Here is a 15,573-nt window from a genome sequence, read left to right on the forward strand (position 1 = left end):
ATTTTGTGTTTTCTTTATTGTTCAGTGGGTGGCCCCATGCTTTATTTGCTGCACACTCTTCGAAAACTGCTGTGAAGGCAGAGTTATTAATTTCCTCATGGGCTCTTCACTACAGTATCTGAATTCTTCACAAATAGTGGATGGGGGAAGCAGGAGATGTGATATATCTTGATTTTAGTAAGGCTTTTGACACTGTGCCACATGACATTCTCATAAGCAAACTAAGGAAATATGAGCTACATGAAGTTACTAAAAGGTTGATGCACCACTGGTTGAAAGACTGTATTGAAAGAGTAGTTATCAATGGTTCACTGTCAAACTGGGAAGGTATACCTAAAAGGGGCCCACAGAGGTCAGCCCTGAGTCCAAATTTCAATAATTTCATTAATGACTTGGATAATTGAGTGGAGAGTATGCTTATAACATTTTTGGATGACACCAAGCTGGGAGGGGGTGAAAACACTTTGGAGAACAGGATTAGAATTCAAAATAACCTTGACAAATTAGAGATGAAATTCAATAAAGGTAGGTTCAAAGTACTACACTTAGGAAGGAAAAATCAAATGCACAACTACAAAATGGGGAATAACTGGCTAGGCGGTAGTACTGCAGAAAAAGATCTGGGGGGTATAGTGGAACACAAATTGAATATGAGCTAACAATGTGATGCAGTTGCAAAAAAGGCTAATATCTTGGGGTGTATTAACAGGAGTGTTATCTGTAAGACACAGGAGCTAACTGTTCTGCTGTATTCTGGACAGGTCAGGCCTCAACTGAATATTGTGTTCAGTTCTGGGTGCCACACTTTAAGAAAGATGTGGATAACTTGGAGACCGCCTGGAGGAGCACAACAAAAATGATAAAAATCTTACATAACCTGATTTATGAGGAAAAATTAAAAAAACCAAACCTGGGAATATTTAGTCTTGAGAAAAGAAGACTGAGTGGGGGACTTGATAACGGTTTTCAAATATGATAAGGGCGGTTACAGAGAGGACAGTGACCAATTGTTCTTTATGTCTATTGAAGGTAGGAGAAGTAATTGGCTTAAACTGCAGCAAGGGAGATTTAAGTTAGATATTAGGAAAAACATACCCTAATATTGAGCTTGGTTAGAAAGTATGTGTACACGAAACAGGGGAATCATACCCCTAACTTGTAGTGTAGACATAGGCTATCAGGTTAGTTAAGCTCTGGAATAGGCTTCTAAGGCTGGTTCTGAAACAGCCAGCATTGGAGGTTTTTAAGAACAGGTTGGAGAAACACTTGTCAAGGATGGTGTAGGTTTCCTTTGGCCTGCTGCAGAGCAGGGGACTGGGCTTGGTGTCCTCCAGAGGTCCCTTCCAGTCCTACATTTCTATGATTCTATATTCATGAATTTGTTTTCACAGCACTCCTGTGAGGTGAAGGGATGATATTTTTCCCATTTTGCAGATGAGGAACTGAGGCACAGAGATATTAAGGTCAAATAGTCCATTAATTTTGAGTTGCTACTTTGAAACACCTACAACCAGATTTTTCAGAGAATGTAGCATTATATAGCATTCAAAGTACAGCTCCTATTGATTTTAGTTGCACCCTTTAAGTATTCAGCACTTCTGCAAATCAGTCCCCAGGGTCTCCAGTCAGGCATCCAGAAAATGAGGAACACACAATTAGTGACCACCTGTGAAAAGTTTGGTTTCATTGACTTCCCTAGCAGCACACAAGAATTCTATGGCAGAGGTAGGAGTAGAAATCAGTAATTCAGGGCAGCATTCAATTATCTTAACCATGAGACCCCTTTTTCTCTTCCTACAACCCCTGCCTCATTCACTACATACCTTTCATCTCCTGCAACACATGAAGCAGACCCCTACAAGGCTCCTGTGGAAAAAATAGCATGTGATCATATAACTAATGATTATCATAATACATTGCACAATGTGGAGCTGGTGGTGGTGGTTGGGGGGTGGGGGGGGGGGCAGAGGAGGATGAAGGTTGCACAGGCATTCTGGCATTTCCTAACTTTTGAGTGTTTGACTTTGCAACCTCAGTAATGTTCTTTTAATGTAATGTTTTCATGTGTGATAGATTGATAGATCGATTTGTATAGTGCTAGGGAGAGGACGGTCACTATGGAAGGAAAAAACAAGCAAAAAGATATATTGGATAGAATGATAAAAGGCAGTGAGGCTAGGGTCACCTTTTCTTGGGGAGGGGAAGGAGGTGAAGAAAGGCCAAATGTGAATGAGACATAAGAGGTTACGGTCTGAGAAGGACTTTTAAAAATGTAAATGCCCCCATCCCCCCATCACCATGTAAATAATTTATAACACTCTAGCTGTGCACATTGTTAGCCCATGCTACCTCACAATAGTTACTCCTTTCACCCTCCTCCTCCCTCCCCCTTTCTCTCCGATTGTTAGGGCGCAGTGACTGTTTACCTCTGTGTTTATACAGTGCCCAGCATAATGGGGCCCCAGTCCTGACTGGTGTCTGTGGACACTGCTGTACACACTTTTATATATAATTTCATGGGTAAAATTTTCAAAAATGATTAAATGATTTAGGAGTCCAAGTCCCATTTTCAAAAGTGATTTAGACAATTAGGTGTCTAAATCACATAGGTGATTTTGAAAATTGTATCCCATGTACCAACAGTTTGATTTACATCTTCTGACTGTTTAAGAATTTAACAGATGTTGACCCTCTAATCCACAAGTGGTTTACCCTATCCTAGAACCCACATGACCTGAGGCCTTAGTCTTGGTTTCCAGTCCCCATCTGATCTTCTCATGCTGTGGCGCCAGGGCCTGGAAGTGAAGCTTACTCTGAAACAAAGCAGCAAAATCAGTCTACTAAGATCTACAAAAATTGTGCTTAAAAAGTGTAACAGGATTCCTGACTTTATTGTGCAATCACTGTAAATATAGGTTGACACAGATTATCTACATTTACACTGTCCATTTAGACCAAATCCCTCTTTTATTGATAAACCCTTTAAAATTAAAGTGCATGGTAGACTGAAACACTGCTTAGGAGCGAGGGTCTTCGGAGTTCCTGGCAGCTCCAGGTTCTCAGATAACAGGCATCCACACCACTGATCATGTGCTTCTTCCAAGCGGCACTGCATGCATGATTGTGTAACGAAAGCTATATAGAGAGAAACTGGTCACATGCTGTTATGATATCTTTCAACTACACAGAGCTGGTCCTAGAAGGAATACCTCTAGACAGACATTCCACCCATCCATCTACTTTTCTACTGTACTTTCATATAAGATTGCATCATAGCCACCCATGGGACATTTATTAGCACTCTGATAAATTGCTGAGGTAAATGTCTATATCATTAGACAGTGTATCTGTGCTACACAGTCTCTACGCTATCCTCATACAAACACTAGCATTGCTAATATTTACTGTAAAATCTGTATTGTCTATTTTGAATGAGAAAATGCATCATCATATTGTCTATATTGAAAGCCACACTTAGTTTTCCTTTATTTACTATAAGAATCTTCTGTATTCAAATTTCTTAAGACTGTTGGTGTAATAAAACTGTAATGACTGCATAAATGTGTAGATAATAAGGGCAGCTCTCCAACCCCACAGGATAAAAGGTGGGACACTGGCCTTTAATATATGTAAAAAGAAAAGGAGTACTTGTGGCACCTTAGAGACTAACAAATTTATTTGAGCATAAGCTTTCGTGAGCTACAGCTCACTTCATCGGAGCTGTAGCTCACGAAAGCTTATGCTCAAATAAATTGGTTCGTCTCTAAGGTGCCACAAGTACTCCTTTTCTTTTTGTGGATACAGACTAACACGGCTGCTACTCTGAAACCTTTAATATATGTGTAAAGCTTAAAATCGAAGGACATAAAGTAGTATAGGAGAAAGCCTGACACTGCTCAGATACTATTGCAGACAAATACTTAGATGGGAAGATAGGTTCAGAGGTCATTAAGAATGTTTCCAGAATCTCAATTTCACTTTTCAGTGTCTCTCATATTTGTGGTTTTACCGTATTTTACAGTAATTATAGGGAGGTGAAAGTAGGTCCATGTGAGATAAAGGTATATTTGAATAAATTATAGTGGCTTCCCCTCCTATTTGAAATATGTCATTGCTATGAACAATAGAGTAGCTGTTTAAAATTGATAGAGGAGAGCTGCTCCACACTTGAATTTTTCACATCTGCACCTTTTAACAATGAAGAGTGTGGGACCCACTCTGCTCTCAGTTACACCTGAGTATCCCCATTGAAGTTATTGTGGCGGCAGCATCTGTGTAATTGAGAGTAGAATTTGGCCCACTGTGTTGAAGTTCCTCCATTGAAAGCTGTTCCACCCCTTTTGGCTTAATCTATGTGCCTTCAGTGGAATGTAATCCCACTCTTGTGTAAGTGTAATGTGACTCGAGTTGCAGCCGATAACTGGATGGGGGAACACAGAGTTTGCATAGCTTAAGTGCAAAGCCTCATTATATGTCTCTCTTGTGTAAATTACATGAACAGTTGAGTCAGATAAGGATCACATTCTCCTCTCATTTTGCTTGCACATATCCCATTGACAATAATGTGAGTTCAGCATATGGACTGACAAACTAATATATGTATCATGCCATATGCACCATTTTCTTTATCATGTAATTTAATTTTGGTAATAATATAATACTTTTTATGAGCTTTTTCTGCAATCTAACACTGTGTACAGCACCATTCACAAAATATTTCTGGTGTTTCATTATTCAAACCCAATTTAAAAGCAGCATCAAGTACCTCATTGATTTAGCATATTTCTTTCAAAATACTGAAAGTCATGAAAAATGATACATCTGGGTAGTGTTTTTATTTATTCATATATTTTTATGGATTTGGATTACAAAATTGGGAAAAATTGCACAGAGAGTTTGTTTTTAAGTTCAAGACTATTTAGAATTACAACGTTCAGACTTTCAATAAAGGTTGAAGCAGAGTATTTCATCAATGAGCTGAAAAAACCAAAAACCTGTTTTTCACTCCAATGTGTTGACTTCCATTGTCAGTTACATTGCAATGCACATTCTGCAAGGCTCTTCGCTTACACCTGATGCTGTAATGTGATGTGCATAAATGGAATGGACCCCTGAGCCTGTGTAGCCCTTGAAACAAATGGGGGGAGTCTGTCTATACAGCAATCCTTTCAGTATCAGGACCTGAGAGTTTACATTTACCTTTAAATTCCAATGGATTGTCCAGTGTACAGGTTGATGGTATATTGGTAGTGGCCAGTGTTTCTAGCAGCTCATTTGGTGATAATTTTTGCTAGGTGGCAGCTCTTGGTGCTTTCAATGGCCAGTTGAAAACCTTTGATTTGTAAACAGACTAACAGCAAGGGATGAAAATCTGAGCCACTGATTTCACTGGCTTCTGGTCAGAATAACTTGTCCAGGTAAGGCGGTGTCTGCCAACAATGTGGGAACTTTTTTTCCTCCCCAGATTTTTTGGAAAGTTGAAATTGCTGAGGGAATTAATCTCCTCCTTCCGCTCAACCCAAGTTAAAGTAACGCTGTAATTAATAATTAATGGCTAATGACTTTCAATGGGACTTAGGGGTGACCAGAGAGACCCTGGATATGAGGTCTGATTTTCATGTAAACAGGATGCTTCAGGATATGAAAATAATTTCTACTGCTCTCATATTTTTCATACGAAGAGCTGAATTTCCTATCCATGTACTTAATGCAGAGTCAAAAATCATCCTTCCCATCTGCTTCTTAGGGTTTGACTTTACAAAAAAATGGACAATACAATGTCTAGTGCAAGTCTTTTCATTGTTTTCCTATCTCAGGGCTACTCTTGCTGTGTAGCCCAATAGATAAGGTGCTAAACTGGGAGTCATGGAACCCAGGCTCTATTTGTAGCTCTGCTACTGACCTGCTGTGTACCCTTTGGCAAGTCACTTGAGGAATTTGGTGCCCATCTGAATATTTAGGCTCCTAAATATCTTTAAAAATCTGGCCCTTCACTGTTCTGTGACTCTGTTTTCCCTCCCACCTTTTGTCTGTCCTGTCTATTTAGAATGTAAGCTGTTTGTGGCAGGGTCTCTCTGTTGCTGTGTGTATGTAAAGCACCTAACTTAGTTGAGGCATCTAGCTTCTGTAATACAATTAATAATAATGGTGTGTCTCAGACTTGAGAGATCTAGGAATTATTTACTTTCTGACAACATATGTTGAAGGAAAAACATTTTCCCTCTCATTTTCACTGAAAAATTTGTTCATGGATATTTGGGTTTTCATTAAGAAACGGAAAGCACAGAAAACAATTATGTTTCAGTTTTTGGCAACTGAACACCAAATATGTTTGGTTTAAGACAAATGTTCAGTTTTTCAATGACAACCCAAACTTTCTTTTAATAAAAAGGACATTTTTCATGAAAATTTCTGCTGTCATAAAAGCTGCTTAAAAAAAAAATCCCCGAAAGGAACTCACTTGGTATTTATTCTGGCATGCAAACTGTCTACAAAAATAACATTGTGTATATGTATATATTGACAAATGTTAGCTATTCTGAGGACTGGAAACCCTTTTCAAGTGAAGATAGCTACTACAATTTAGGATTGCGAGCACTGATGAGCCTACAAACTAAATAATCTTACATCATAATATGTCCATTTCTGAAATAGCTGATATGGGAGAAGCAGAGAACTTCAGATCCTACTCGTTTCCTTCATTTCTATGATGAATTAAAAAAAAAGAACACATTTGTGAGGAGAGTTAAGCAACCAACACTTTTTATAAAAACCTGTCAAGATTAATTGCTGTTTTCATTCATGAGTGGTAGAATGTTTTTGAAGATTCTCATCTTATTAGATTCAGTATTTCATATTCACTTGTTTTTCCATTGCTCATATCCTCATCAGTAATGTGCATAATGATGGGGTTTTGATGACAATATTTATATCACTAAGAAAATCAAACTAGAAAAGTATGGCAGTCTCAGTACTGGAAGAAATTAGAATTATTTTTTTCCCTTTGGTTGCTGCCTTTTTCAAGAAAATTGACTTATTGATATAACTCAGCTTGTTATTTTTTATGGATAGATATATCTCTGTGCAAGGAGCAAAGTTTGAAATTTACCCCTCTGCGTAGGGCCAACAGCTGACCTCTATGCACCCATAAGTAATCAAAATGGGGCTTATAGGGTTTGTAATACATACTCATGCTGCTTTTCTGCCCTAAAGAGACTTTGACCAAGGCCTTTAACGTGGAGCCTACATCATGAACTGGGTTTCAGAGTAGCAGCCTTGTTAGTCTGTATTCGCAAAAAGAAAAGGAGTACTTGTGGCACCTTAGAGACTAACAAATTTGGGAGCTGTAGCTCACAAAAGCTTATGCTCAAATAAATTTGTTAGTCTCTAAGGTGCCACAAGTACTCCTTTTCTTTTTTCATGTACTGGGTCTTCTTTCAGCCTCTATGTACAATAAGTGAAATTCATCCTATGTTAATAAACTGTAGACTGGCATGTTCATCATTATCTAATAAACTAAAATTATTGATGGTCAAATTTTAGTAGAATGTGTTATCAATTCATGACAACAAATCATTACACCTAACGTTATGGAATTTTTAGGAACTCCAAAAATGCAGTATTGCCAATTCTAGTGATTTTATCTCAAGTCTTGCAATATTTGGTGTTTTTCTTAAAGCTCCAGCTGCCTCCACCAGGTTATTATCTGAGAATTTCAGTATTCATTACAAAATTAAGTGTCTAGCACTCATAGTTGCAGAGACAACCTTAAAATGTGAAGTGAGTGCAACCAAAAGTGTCTGAAACCAGAAGCTGAATCAAAAGAAACCAAACTGCATTCATTTAAAAAAATACTCAGGATTTGTAAGCCAATCTCATGATTTCTGAGGCTTGACTCAGGATTTTTGAACACATGGAGTTGGCAATACTAACAAATGTTTGGATTAACTTAAATGTGATCATGTCCTGGATGAAACTTTAGACAAATGGAAGAGCTGAGCTACATTACTTGATGTTCTATTGTCTTAGTTCTTGAGATTGACATACATAAGTTAAAAACTCTACTATTTATGCAGTGAACTTTCAACAGGTTGTACCTGTTTTATAGACTGTCCTTGAAATAACCTATATATACATGCACTGCCTTGTTGTTGATGGTGTTTTTTCTTCCATTTTTGATCTTTGTTCTATATACAGAACTCCCATTGATATCAATAGGAACTTTGTGCAAAATATTGTCCATTAGTTTAAAAAAACTATTCTAACTTAAAACCTTCATCTTGAGTACAAGGGACTACTTACATACTTAACTTTAAGGATGTGCAAGTTCTTTGCTGAGTTGGGGCCTTAAGCTTGAGTATATACTTACTTTGGAGTAGTGAAATAATTTAGCCATCCCAGGATCAGAGCAGCACATATGTACCAAAATAAAAGACAGTCGCATGAAATTTTAAAAAGATCTGATGAGGTCATAAAGTGTTAGAGGGGAAACTAAAATGAAGAACCTCTGACAGAAGCTCTAAATATCTTTTCATTTCCCTTTTTTTCCTGAGAAGGCAAACAGCATTCTAGCTTCTGATTGCTTTGCTTGAGACAGTCTTTAGAGTATTCATTGTCTCCTACTGTTCACATGTATGTACTGAACAGTAGGAAGCTCATTCATTTCCAATGCACACTTTACAGTAAAAAGACAATTTTGTTCCATTTCTGTATTCTTATTCTCCTAATTTATTGTTCCTATGATTTCAGAAATGTCGAAGCAAACGTTAGAGGGACATTAGTTTTTGTAGTACAGACAAAAAGCAGGCAGTTTTGATGGAAATCATTCTGTCTCTTCAGATCACTTCCCTACTCTTATGAACCATAAAATTAGGTTTCAGAGTAGCAGCCGTGTTAGTCTGTATTCACAAAAAGAAAAGGAGTACTTGTGGCCCCTTAGAAACGAACAAATTTATTTGAGCATAAGCTTTCGTGAGCTACAGCTCACATTAGGAAAAATCTTCAAAAAGGAGAATGCACAAAATAACTAAATGGAGATTAAGAGCTGTGTGAACAATACCATCATGTCTTATGCTGTGGATCACCAAATTTTCAACTATGTTATATTTGAGTCATCAATAGGGAAAGTGAAACAAACAAATTAGCTGTTACTAAGTGGTGATGGGTGAACCTTAAAGCAGGGGGCACCAAACATATTGGGAGGAAAAGGGGATGAAACTCTATGTTTAATTATGGTCTATGGGTCAGATTATAAATTCGGGGCTATAGACTTCCCAGAGTGCCCAAAAGATGCCCACTAAGAGGTTTGCACAGAGATCAAGGGCTGAATATCCAGCCTTGGCATAGTAATTGGATATACAGTTTTTATTTATTCCATGCCTTAATGTCATATTTATCACTTGGTGAGAAAATCTGCTCCATTTTAGGCCCACCGCTATTCCAGCCCTTTGCTTCTATTCCTTGCCCAGACTTCTGTTTTTCTGTCCCTTCCCTGTCTTTGCCCTGGTCTACACTAGGACTTTAGGTCAAATTTAGCAGCATTAAATCGATGTAAACCTGCACCTGTCCACACGATGAAGCCCTTTATTTCGACTTAAAGGGCTCTTAAAATCGATTTCCTTACTCCACCCCTGACAAGTGGATTAGCGCTTAAATCGGCCTTGCCGGGTCGAATTTGGGGTACTGTGGACACAATTCGATGGTATTGGCCTCCGGGAGCTATCCCAGAGTGCTCCATTTTGACCGCTCTGGACAGCACTCTCAACTCAGATGCACGATTGTTTGCCGTTGCTCTGACGCAGGGAGGGGCGACTGACGACACGGCTTACAGGGTTGGCTTACAGGGAGCTAAAATCAACAAAGGGGGTGGCTTTACATCAAGGAGTATTTCAGGCAGGACTTCATGGAGGGTTCCAATAAGAAATGGTGCACCTAAGTTATTGTTCTTATTGGAACAAGGAGGTTAGTCTGGCCTCTGATTGATACATGGCTAGATTTACCTCGCTGCACCTTCTCTGTGAGTGACTGCAGTGTGACCTAGAGGAATGAGTCCCCTAGATGGGGGGCGGGGTGGGGGTGGGGGTTTGCAAATGAGTACAAAACAAATCTGGTCTATTTCTTGTTTTGATACACTCCATCTATCTTTTACATCTTTGGCTGGCAGCAGACGGTGCAGAAGGACTGATGCCATCCACATCTCATGGCTGCTCGGCAGAAGATGGTACAATAGGACTGCTAGCCATCCTCATCTCTTGCCTGCCCGGCAGAAGATGATGCAATAGGACTGCTAGCAATCCGTATCACCTGCCTGCTCACCATAAGATGGTTCAATAGGACTGACTGCAGGACTAAAGAGAATGACTTGATCAAGTCACTCCAAATTTAGTCCCTGCGCCCATGTCTGCCCAGGCGCTCCTGATCGACCTCACACAGGTGACCAGGAGCACCTCGGACATGACGATGACGGCTACCAGTCCTATTGCACTGTCTGCTGCCACAAGTCAACGGATTGCTGCTGCTGTGTAGCAATGCAGTACCACGTCTGCCAGCACCCAGGAGACATACGGTGACAGTGAGCTGAGCGGGCTCCATGCTTGCCATGGTATGGCGTCTGCACAGGTAACTCAGGAATAAAGGCGTGAAACGATTGTCTGCCCTTGCTTTCACGGAGGGAGGGAGGGAATGGGGGCCTGACGATATGTACCCAGAACCACCCGCGACAATGTTTTAGCCCCATCAGGCACTGGGATCTCAACCCAGAATTCCAACGGGCAGCAGAGACTGCGGGAACTGTGGGATAGCTACCCACAGTGCAATGCTCCGGAAGTCAACTCTAGCCTCGGTACTGTGGAAGCACTCCGCCGAGTTAATGCACTTAATGCACTTAGAGCATTTTCTGTGGGGACACGTACACTCGAATATATAAAACCGATTTCTAAAAAACCGACTTCTATAAATTCGACCTAATATCATAGTGTAGACATACCCTTTGTGAGCCTTCTCAGTTCTTTTCCTTGCATTTCCTTCCCTGAAGCAACTTCCAGTTCTCAAACCAGCAGGCTTTACTCCCTTCCTATTCCATCCTCTACAGTGATTCAATGGTTGACATTGAAGTGTAATCATTGGGCTTTAAAGATGACACTCCCATCAGATTAACAGAGGACAAAGGAGTTCACACCTCTGATTCATTGTTTCAGACTGTCTGCAGACTCAGAAAGATAGCACAGCATTGGTTACAATCTGTTCATATGTGGAGGGTTATTTCTACAATCAGAAGGACTAGAAACATTTTTTTAAATGAAAGCTTAGATTTTATAGAATCTCACTATGTCAAGCAGACAATATAAATACATCATGGAGGTCAGATCCAGCCCACAGGCCACCATATTTTATATCCCTTCTTTAAAGGTTTTAGAGATTTGGTTAGATTTGTATAAACATCTGAAAGTTTATATGTCTGTCTGAACCTGTCAGGTATAGATATTGATATGGTAATCTGATGAGAACAGGTAGATGAGATTTGCAGTTTGTTTTGGCTCTGGCTGGATTAGAAATGCCAAGAGTAAACTCTGTCATCCTCTTTTGATACTTGCATTTCTAGTCCCAGGAACAGGATGCAAAGATGTATGCTAAAAAAAAAAAAAAAAAAAAAATGCAAACACCCAGATTCTTCTAGCCATAAAGCTTACAGTAAGAACATATGGCTTCTCTGTATTCTGAACAGCAGCATTTTAACCTGTCATCACACAAGTTAGGCGTAATAATTGTATCCATCTGTTAACATGGTGGTGAGAGTCTATATAGCAGACCTGGAATAGGAAGAATAGACTGGGGGTGGGGGGGTGATACTATGCTAACATTGTTTAATAACTAGATCTTATATAACACTCCTCATCTGACAATTTCAAAGCACTTTACAAGTGAGCGAAGATCCATTACCCCATTTTATAAATAGGGAAACTGAGGCACAGAACAGTGAAGAGATTTGCCCAAGGTCACCTAGCTGGCCAGACCTGGGATTGAACCCAAATCTCCTGGGTCCCAATCCAGTGCACTACCCACGCACTTTGCCTCCCTGTTAGATAGTTGCATAATGAAATACAATTTAATAATGAAGTGAGTTTCAGTGAAATACTCTGAACATATTAACATATAATGAAAAACAAAGGAGAAACAGCAGGGAACATCTGCTATAGATGAAAACTTTCTTCAATTAACCGTCAAGATGTTTACAACTAACAGAGGCTATATATAAGGGAGACCATAAGAGCCCTGTTACTAGGTCTCCTTCAGAAGCATAAAGCAGCTTGAAATTCAGATTAACTGGTTCCTTCAGGACTGCTTGTGTAAGAGCAATCTGTGGTGGCACAGAGCTGGTAGCAGTTCTATGCCACTATGACCAAAAAACCCTTACTGCCAGCTGGCAAGGGGGTTACAGGAATATCCTCGTACGTACATTCTGGTTCACCAAAGAATGTCACGGGCAGTCTTAAATGAAAGACGGGGTCACAGTTGTCATTAATATCTTTGTGAAATGTACGTACAAATACTATGGAAGGAATTGTGTATATACACTGACAGTAGAAGTCTATACCAAGATATCAGTCACAAGCAGAGGTGAAAACAGATTTTCTGTCAGATGAGACACCTTATTCACCTCTCTCTGTTATGATATAAATTAAGCATTGTAAGCTAACACAGTGGATGCTCATTTACATACAAAATCAACAAAGAGATGTGAAGTCAACAGGGAATCAGCATACAGTAAAAAGGAAGACACAAATGGTTATCCTGTTGGTGTGTAAAGACAATGAACTTTGGGGTTATATCTATGAGGCAAAGAGGACACCTCATCACCCTGCCCCTAGGAGGTAAATAGTGCATTTGAATACATGAAAAACAGGATCACAACCCATTTTTGCTGAAAATACTGCAGAAGACTTTGGAGAGATTAAACAGGAGGTCAACCTGTAAGTTAAGATTAGTCTCTAGAAAGCATGCTATGATTTTGTTTTCTATGTAACCATTTGTTTCGTATATCCTTACTCACTGTCACTTGAATCTTGAATAAATGTATTATTGTTATCACAATAAATAAATATATCTCAGTTAAGTGATGTACTGGTCCTGAGCTGAATCTTACAAGCTGGAGTGTGTGCTGTTCCTTTGGTGGCAGCAGAGCTGGCATTTCTGTGGGTGTTCAGCAGATCAAGGGCTGGACACCACAAAAGGACTCGGGGACTGAGGTGCACCTATTGTTAACCTGCAAAGCAAAGTAAGGTCTGGCATAGCCCAGAGGAGAGTGCTTGGGTGGCTAACAGGCTGGTGGTGTCAGAGAGATGACACCCAGCTAAGCACAAGCAAGACTAATTCTTGCTGGTGGCAAAGGGTAACAAGGTGACTCACAGTCATGGATACCTTAAGAACTGTCAAAGTCACCCACTGTTTTCCTAGCATAGGAGGTGTCTTAGGAGAAAGGGCTCAGGCCTCCCTATTCCCCAACAATTGCATACTGTCAGATGGCCATGGGCAGGCAGGTAAGTAGGAATAACTTGGAGCATGTACTGAGGACCATCCCATCCCCCATCTGGACCAGGACCAGAGGAACATAAAGGTAACAGAGATCCTCTCCTTAACTGTGTTCAGCACATATTTTGGCTGCAGCTGGGGATCTTTCCCCTTGTATGCAATATAATAAAGAAGCTACTTTCATATGAGTGAATATTTTCACATTAGTCCAACATGTAAAGTACACATGCTACTTGTGTAGTATTCACACATAAATTGACTGTGCTTTGTTCCATTAGGGAGGTCCATTGAAAAAGAATACAATCTATACATGAATATTAGATTGGGCTGGAACACAAGATCTGAAATCCTCCTCTCTTAAACTTTGGGGAATCCAGATCCAAATTTCCCAGTTCAGGCCTATCTCCATTACATGCCCAAACACTAAATCTAATCCTCACTGAACTTTAGAGACATTTGAGTTGAGATCTAATGCTAGATCCAAATTTCATGGCTCAGGCTCTACCTTATACTGATCCTATCCTCCCACCACTAGTGACAGCAGTTTCCCCACAATCCTATTAAAAATTAAGTCCCCCCCCCCGAGCTCATATTACCTTCCTGGACTCAGCATCTACCCTACCAGACTGCCTCTGCTAGCTTCCTTCTGCTTTTATACCAAGCAGCTGAGTTTGATAGGCTATTGTGACCAGCTGTATGTACTTCACACCATTTAGCCTTTCTGTATCTCCTTCTACACCACTGCAGAGCTGCCTGGGAAACAGAGCTGCCTAGGTCTCAGCCAACCATGGGCCTCTCAAGACACAGCTGGGTAGGACACCTTATCACAATGAGGAAGGGCTGGGGAATCCTAAACGGTGCCATAATTAATGTACAGCGGACTACAGTTCCCACTGATAAGTAACAAGAAGTGGCTAGTACAGCTTCATAAGAAACAGCTTGAAGATCTAAGAGGGGAAAACAATAGCCTGCACTTGGAATGGAAAACCAGGGCAGGAACTATCAATTTTCTATGAAAAAACAACATAATTACTAGTACGTTTATATGTTTGTATTATAGTAACAACCAGAGACCCCAGCCAAGATCTGAGCTACCCTGGGCTAGGGGCTATGTCACATATGTTCATTTGCTACTGTTTGGCTCTCTATTTATTAAAAAACAAAATAAAATAAAATAAAAACCAGAGGTTCTTCACCTTTTCTCAAAGCATGGCGTACATTTTAATGCAGCACTGTCTCGCTGGATTATTTCCTCTCTCGCTCATAATCAAACAGACTTGTTCTCCTCCCTGCATGATTATATAACGTTTTTTGTTACCAGAGCTGGGTGAATAATTGATTTGTTAGTTCACTGCAGTTCTGAATAATCAAAACAAAAATTGGCTCAGGTCAAGACTGTAAATCTGAAGATTCCAAAAACATTTGGTGAATCAAAACATTGAGAAAATTTTTGTTTTGGGTTGAACGAACTGTTTTGTTTCTGGGCATTTTTTTTCTTACAAAATGAAAGGAAATGAAGGCCTAAATTCACAAAATAGCCGGAGGAGGAGCTGGCCACCTTATAACTTTTAACCCAATGGTTAAGGCATTCATCTGGGATGTAGTAGACTCAGTGTCTCATTAGCAAACAGTGAGGCTGAATGAAGGTTTCATTGAACAAATGGAACTTAATGAAACCCCATGCAATGCTCTGTGTTGCTTCCAACCCAACTCCTTGTGTTCCCTCAATAACAATTCTTCCAGGTAACACAGGCCCTCTGACTCCAGTTCTACTGATCACGATACTCCCAGGTGCAATTCTCCCCTCTGCTTGATGCAGAGATGCAATTTGAACTTGAGTTTTCCACATTACAGGATAATGACTTAGCCACTGGCTCATGGAATAGTCCAGTGTGGGAACTTGCTCAGTCTCTTCTGTTGAAGCTGTTCTATTGACTACAAATAATTAAATAGCCACTAGAGCGGGGATTCAGTCTCCCATATCTGAGGTGAATGCTCTGACAATCAGGTTATGAAATCATTCTCACTTGCTCTCTGCCCCAATGA

The sequence above is a fragment of the Chelonia mydas genome, chromosome 5, assembly GCF_015237465.2.
Source record: "Chelonia mydas isolate rCheMyd1 chromosome 5, rCheMyd1.pri.v2, whole genome shotgun sequence".
Taxonomy (NCBI): Eukaryota; Metazoa; Chordata; order Testudines; family Cheloniidae; genus Chelonia; species Chelonia mydas.